Source organism: Bison bison, unplaced genomic scaffold (assembly GCF_000754665.1).
Source record: "Bison bison bison isolate TAMUID 2011002044 unplaced genomic scaffold, Bison_UMD1.0 scf7180017864461, whole genome shotgun sequence".
Taxonomy (NCBI): domain Eukaryota; kingdom Metazoa; phylum Chordata; class Mammalia; order Artiodactyla; family Bovidae; genus Bison; species Bison bison.
The window spans coordinates 17,434,785-17,442,563 of record NW_011495023.1 but is presented as its reverse complement, the minus strand read 5'-3'; positions in this window follow the sequence as shown (position 1 = coordinate 17,442,563).

Here is a 7,779-nt window from a genome sequence, read left to right as displayed (position 1 = left end):
GTGATTGGTGGATAGTGAAGACCTAATGCTGTTTGGAATTTATCACTTATTGGCAATTTCCTGCCTTTTTCACTCCCTCAAGTCCATCCCTACAGGCGCTTAGGCTAGAAACCCCCTTTTCTTACCCCACTCCCACCCACGATGCTCCCTTTTTCTCCTCTTCCCTTGCTTTTTGAAGGGATCAGTGGCGAAAGGAGGGGTTGCTAGGAAGCACCTACTTTCTCCTCTCCAATTCTCCTGCTTGGGCTTGTTGCTTCCCAGGAATGGGGAGATGACTACTACATCCTGAGGTGGGACTGTTCTGGGTGTCATACTTGATGATGGAATCTCAGGAAGGGAAGGAGAGGACATAGGATCCTCAGGAGACTCAGAGCCTTTCCCAGAGCGAAAGCAAATTTCCTGTACTACGTGTGTGATGTTCTGGGGAGGACTGAAGACAGATAAGGACCCAGAGGGCCAGAAACTTCGGGCACTTGCCGCTTCCCTAGCGCTTCCCTTGGGCAAAGCCCCTCTGCCCAGAATCCTAACACTGTGGTCTAGTTTGTAATTTTGGGAAACCACCCCTTTCCAACATTCATCCTCAAGCCTCAGAAAATTCCCTACAATTCCAGTGTACAGAGTGAAAACAGCATGGAATTCAGTGCTGGAAAAACCTAGACTCCAGTCTCCATGCTCCCTTCTGTCTGGGTGTTAAGACCTTAGGAAGGGATTGTTTCTGGAGGCACTGTGTCTAGCGCCCCAGGGCCCATGGACAGGATCACTGTGAGGCTCCAGAAGGCTTGTGGTGTGAAAACTCCTGACATATCGCTGTGCACACTGAATGTCTGGAGTCTGAGAGTGGGGATGATGGTGCAAAGGGGAGGAGATGAAGGCATTTCCCATTCAGAAGCAGGTGTCCGGGGACAAAGCTCTGCTCAGTCACCCAGCATTGGCAAGGCCGCTGTGTGATCAAGCAGGCTGGGGCTGCATGAGGGGCGGGGGTTAAACTCAGCATCTGTGCAGACAGTGGTTAGAAGAATACGCATTTCATCTCACAGGGTCTGTGGGTCAGAAGTCCAGACACGGCAAATCTGGGACCTCCTCTTGTGGTGTGCCCAAGCTGAAACTGAGGGTTCCACAGGGGCCATGAACTCTTCCGGGGCTCAGGGTCACCTTCTCGGGTCACTGGTTGTCAGCAGAATCATTCCTTATAGAAGGAGGAGGAGGTCCTGTTTTCTTTTTACTTATTTATATATTTTTACTGAAGAAGAGTGGATCTGCAATGTTGTGTTAGTTTCAAACATGCAGCAAAGTGATTCAGTTATACATGTATATTATCTTTCAGAATGTTTTCCCTTATAGATTATTAAAAGATATCGAGTAGAGTTCCTTGTGGTATACAATAGGTCATTATTTTTTATCTATTTTTCATATAATAGTGTGTATCTGTTAATTCCAAACTCATAATTTATCATTCCCCTCTTTCCCCTTTGGTAAAGTTTGCTTTCTGTGTCTGTGGGTCTATTTCTGTTTTGTAAATAAATTCACATTTTTAAAGATTTTACATATGTGTCTATTTCTGAGACATGTGGCATCATCAGATACAGAGGAATCAAAAACTGGATGCAAGTATTGTGCCAGCTGACAGAAAAGTTCTTCTTTGAAGACCTCCTTAGCAAGAGATTAGCACTGACACACATATACCCTACTATATTTAAAATGCTTCCCTGGTGGCTCAGTTGGAAGAGAATCCGCCTGCAGTGAAGGAGACCTGGGTTCGATCTCTGGGTCAGGAACATCCCTGAAGGAGGAAATGGCTACCCACTCCTGTACTGTTACCTGGAGAATCCCACGGACAGAGAACCCTGGCAGGTCCATGGGGTCGTAAGAGTCAGACATGACTTAGTGTCTAAACCACCACCACCACCATGTATAAAATAGATAACCAACAAGAGCTTACTGTATAGCACAGGGAACTCTGCTCAATACTCTCTAATGATCTATATGGGAAAAGAATCCAAAACAAGAGTGGATACATGTTATATATAACTGAGTCACTTTGCTGTACACCTGCAGCTAACACAACACTGTAAATCAACTACACTCCAATAAAAATTAAAAAAAAAAAGAGACAGACAGACTCCTGCTACCCTGAGGCCCTATTACATGAATTGGTACTTATAGCCAGCAGGACAGACTCTGTTTCACCGAAAGCTTCCAGCTGGAGCGTTGTCTTTTTGTAACCTCAGTGATGTCAGGGAAAATGATTCATGGGTTCACAGATAAGAGAGGAAGAGACAAAGCCAGACAGTGAACTGTTCATGCCTCTTCCTAAAGCCGAGAAAACCTCAGTCTGGGGTTGGACGTCTCCAAAGACCAAGGTACAAATCAGGCTGGTTCTCCCAGTGCCAGGGGACAATAGAGGCAGGGAGCAGAAGTCCAGGCTGGTGGTGAGGTTGCCAGGTACGTGCTCATTCCTTCTGAACACCAGTGCTTTCCTGCCCTTGGGGATCTTTGCAATGTCACGTTGGGCTGTTCAAAGTCCTTTCTGGTCCACTTTCTGGTAGGGTTACTTGGAGCAAAACCACTCCCTGGCAGCTATTTGTTGCATGCTGGGCTCTGGGGGAACTCAGGCATAAACCTGTGAAAAATGAAACAGCACGACCCAATGCCAGGAAGACAAAGGAAGACATAGCATTGTTCACCATGATTAATTGCCAGATGGTCAAAATAAAAACCTCCCTGGAGTTCAGAAGCAGCAGCAATTGCCTCACACTCGGTGCTGAGTCAGAGGTTGACTTGATGAAAATTTTTAGCCTGGATTCAATCCAAACTTTTTTTTCTTCTCTTCTTCTCTCACTACCTTCCATTTCCCCTCCCCTCCAGAACTTCTGGGTGTTTGGAAGTAAAGGTGTTTTCTAAGCAAAGTGTTAAGAAGAAGTGTCAGTCTAAACAGGCTTCCAAAGAACAGCAAGAAAGCACCACAAGGTAGCAGTGTCCTAGAGCAATCCAGGGTTTTCACTTGATGGAGTGACTTAGTTTCAGCATGAGAAATACAGAAAAGTCATAGAGTGTGCCTTTCCTCTCATGAGTAACTTCTGTGCAGGTAGAAACAAAATGCTCCATCAACCCCTGTTTGATGGGAGCAAAGCTTGAATCCAGCAAAGTTGCTAGGTTTGACCTAAACTAAGACTCAGAAAAACTCCTTTCAAAAGTATTTACTGATCCTCTATGTAAAACAAGGCAGACATGAACTTACCTTCCAAGAATTTACAGTTTATCTGCAAACAGAGAAATAACAGCACAGTGTGTTTGGGTTACCTATTGCTGTGTCAAATACCATCATAAAACTCTTTGGCTAAAAATTTAAAAAGCAAAAATGATGCTTTGTTTCTCAAAAGTCTGTGGGTGGATTGGGCTCAGCTGGCAGTTCTTCTGCTTCACATCCTGAAACAGTTGCATTCAGCTGGAAGCCTGGCAGGGAGAGAGGTGGAAGGTCCAAGGTGGCCATCATCCCACCAGGGTCTCACATGTTTCAGTAGCCAAGCCTCGGTTTCTTGAAAGTGTGGTGACTGGCTTCCAAGGAGAAGGGTTCTAAGGAAACAAGCCCCAGGATACAGGTCCTAGCAATTATCTGTATCACTGATTAATGTCCTGGTAGTTGAAGCAAGTCACACGATCACGCCCACAGTCGGTGTGGGAGGGGTCATGTAAATTAACGCAAATAGGAGGTATGTTTCTTCTGGGGGTCACCAATGCAGTCATCCTCCATGTAGTCTAGTAAATAGTAGGAAAGCAGTAAGGAGAACACCAGAGGGGCAACAAACCTCAGATTTAAAGGTCAAGGTGGCTTCCTGGAGGAAGAGACCTTAACTGAAAGGAGAAGGATCAGGAGGCATGCCAAAGACATCTACTGTTTTATCCTTATTTCTCAGAAACCTACTCATAAGGTTTGTGTTAAGTATACTATGCATATAGTCATTTGTTTTTATTTTGCAAGAATGAATCAAGTGTCAGGAGACATAGGCATAGCACACTTTTCACAGGGCCACAGCTGCCAGCAAGACCAACTCAATTTCCATCACGTCTCTCCTATTCACTCTGGGCCCATTTCCCAGCGATTTGACCCTGTCTTTGGATTCTATTGTAAGAATCTCTCAGAAGTAAGCTCTCACAGAAAAACCCAAATGAGCTTTTTACCCAACGTCAGCGTTTCCTGCTCTCACTTTCCACTCGGTAGCAGTGGATGCCTCCAGAGCAGAAATGTTCCTATGTTGATTGTTAAGCCTTAATTCTTTTAAGATTATTATTTCCTGATTCCTCGGCTGCTTTTTCTTGGAACTCTGAACATTTTCCCAAGAATGGTGGAGAAGGCATTCTTGCCCAGGGGAACACTTGAATTGTGGCTGAAACAAAGAGCATGAACGGGAGAGGCAGGCAGAGTGGAGCAGAAGGGGAGAAGTCGTGCAAGCAGGGTCTCATCTCATGAGCCCTTCTGAATTAGAGCTTTATCCTAAAGGAAATAGGAAATCACTGAAAAGTCTGAAGAAGGGGAATGACACAATCAGAATTTCATTTTGGAAAGATCTCCAAGGCAGAGGTGTGGACAATGGACTGGAGGCAGGGAAATCTACTAGAAAGCTGAAGAAATGGTGCCAGAGGTTGACAAGAATGTTGTGAACTCGGTAGGGGTCACAGGGATGGGACAGGAAGGAACCAGGAATCCGGAAAGACCAGTCTTCATGATTGACTGGATGTGGGACGTGGGGGTCACCTAAAGTTTGCAGTCAGCCTCTGGTCTCATGCCTGATGATCTGTCCAGGAAGATACCCCAGACTCTGAATGTATATGGACAGCAGAGATAAACAGTTTCTTCTTATAGCCCGCCAAACACCTCCCCCAGTTATTTCCTTTTGTAGAGGCTCACCTTCTTGCCTTACACAGTGTCTGTCTTAACCTTGGAGTTTCCTAAACAAAAGTCATCTTTAAAATTATTATTTTCCACCACAATCCTTAAGCATCTCCCAGAAACAACTCTGTTCCGTCATTGCTATGTCAGGTTCAAATGGTGCTTTTATCTCATTTTCCAGACAGGAGCAAGCCAAGAGAAATTTCAGAATGAAAATCCAGGATACAGAAAGCAATAAAGAAGGTGCTTTTTCCATAGAACCACTGCTGGTCTGTATGCCTGTTCGGTGTTTCTGAAAATGGCACCAACTCTGCTTGGCTGATGCAGCCCCGTGGCTTCCGTTCTGTGGCTTAGAGCATGGTGGCTGGTGTGATGGGCTGGGACAGTGATGAACACATTCATGAACTCTGCCCTCTGCAGGGAGACGGTTCTCCATGGTCCCTCACATCTCTGTACCTCTTGCCAGCACAGGCACTATTCTTTTCAAGGATGTTTGTATGGAAAATAGCTTGGGAAAAAAGAGATAGGATCTCCCTTTTGAGAAAAAGGAAGTTTGTACTATGTCATGTAATAAAGATGACTCCCTCCAAGGCCAAGGTCAGGTTTGCTGGCAGCCCATGATAAATGATCGGGGTTGCTTAAGCACAGAATTCCTGAGCTGTGATGCCAGCCCTGTGTGTGCAGCGTCAACCTGAACTTGACAGACGAGGGGAGCTGATGGAGGAGCCTGAAGCTCACACTGCCCCCTGAGCTGCTTCATCGCGTGTTCTGACCCAGGAGTCTCATGTCTTCTGCCAGCATCCATGCAGTTTCGACAGGTGAGCCAGTGAGCTTGTGAGAAGGGTAAAAAAACACTCCAATCCTTCAGTTTCTGAAACTCCCACAGAGCTGACATTCTGATGGAGGAAGAAAAAAACATGTAAACAAGCAAAGCGATCATGATTCTCAGAATGACCAGAGAGAAACAGATCAGAGACTAAAACAGACAACACGGTTCATGGTGAGGGTACCACAGTAGGGATGGCCTCTTGGGAGTGGGACCATTCCAAGCATCTAAGGGAGAACTTCGGCAAAACTCATCATGAGGCAGGAGCCCAAGGACCCCAGGCAGTGGAAATTGCACATACACCCTGAGGCCTGTTTGAGGAACAGGAAAAAGACCGATGGGGCTGCGGGATGGTAAATGAGGGAAACCAGTACCCTGAGACACAGGGAGAAGGGAGCACAGCAAGAGCAGCACGAATTCTAGCATGTTATAGGTTTTGGACATTTCTTAAGACTTTCAAGCAGGGAGTGAACTGGACTGCTTTTTTAATTCAACAGTTTATACATCTACTAGCTGCAAGTCTGGGCCCTGGAGATGCTGCAAGGAACCAACCATATATGGAGTTAATATTCTAATTGGGGGTGGGGGGTGGGGAGGACATGATAAGTAAAATGCAGAGGCGTTAGGTGGTGGGGAGTGCTACGGAGGGGCTGGGGGTGGGGGAGCCTAGGTGAGAGCTCAGACAGGTGGCTCGGGGCCCCACTGAGAGGGAGACATTTGAACCTGACCTGAGGAGGGGGCGGAAGGCAGCCGTGGGGGTATCTGTGGGGGGCCTCCAGGTGGGCGGGGACACAGCCAGCAAGCGCACAGATCCTGGAGTGCGGCACATCTGACGTTTGAGGGTCTAGAAAGGGGTGAGGGCTTCCAGGTGGCTCAATGAAGGTGCCAATGAAGGAGACGTGGCTTCCATCCCTGGGTTGGGAAGATCCCCTGGAGAAGGAAATGGCGACCCACTCCAGTACTCTTGATTGGAGAATCCCCATGGACAGAGGAGCCTGGTGGACTACAATCCACAGGGTCGAAAAGAGTCAGACATGACTTAGCAACAAAACAACAAAAGAATGGCGTGGGCCAGGGGGCTCCCTGTGGATATGCTCAGAGAAGCCCCAGGGCAATGTTTTGTGGCCGATATGAGGACTTGGGCATTGACTTTGAAGGACAAGAGCCCTGTTAGGACTCCATCTTTGAAAATGAAAAAGGTAGAAACTGGGAGAAAACAAGAACAATTAGGGAACATCACCGTCAGCGGCATTCTGAGATTCTTAGAGAATTAAGGGAGAATTTAAGACAGAGTCTGTTCCTGTTTCAATGTTCTGCAATACTTCACCATTTTCCCTTCAAGAGTGATGGTATAAAGACCAGAAAAATCCCTGTCTGTCGGCGCTCAGGCAAACGGGAACCGCCCCCTGCTGGCCGATGGCGGTAACGCAGGCCAGGCATTTCTCTTGAGGAAGGTACCCCGCTCAGTAGGGGCTTCCCTCATAGCTCAGTCCCTAAAGAATTTGCCTGCAATGCAGGAGATCAGGGTTCAATCTTTGGGTCGGGAAGAACCCCTGGAGAAGGAAATGGCAACCCACTCCAGTGTTCTTGCCTGGAGAACCCCCATGGACAGAGGAACCTGGCGGGCTACAGTCCACGGGGTCACAAGAGTTGGACAAGACTTAGCGACCAAACCACCACTGCCTGGGAGGCGGAGGGATTCTATTCCTCTCCATCTGATTCCTACCCCAGAGACCATCAGATCTACAGGGCAAGTCCAGACAATCGTCTTGGACAATAGACTCTAGGCAGCACCTCTCACTGGTTTCCCTACAGATTAACTGGGGATCCGGGGTTGATCCCTAGATTCCCCTCCTGCAAGGAGGGCACGAGGGAGTCTTCCCAGGGCAGCTGTGGCACCGGAAGCCCTAGTGGGGAGCCCAGACCTGAAGCCCAGGAGAGTACCCCCTTCCCTCAGGGTTTCAGTCATCCATTCAGGACAGGGTCCTCAGGAGGAGGAAGGGACCATGTCCAGGCTGGATGACCTGACTCTGATACTTCTTGTCCCTGCTCCAATTAGCCCAGG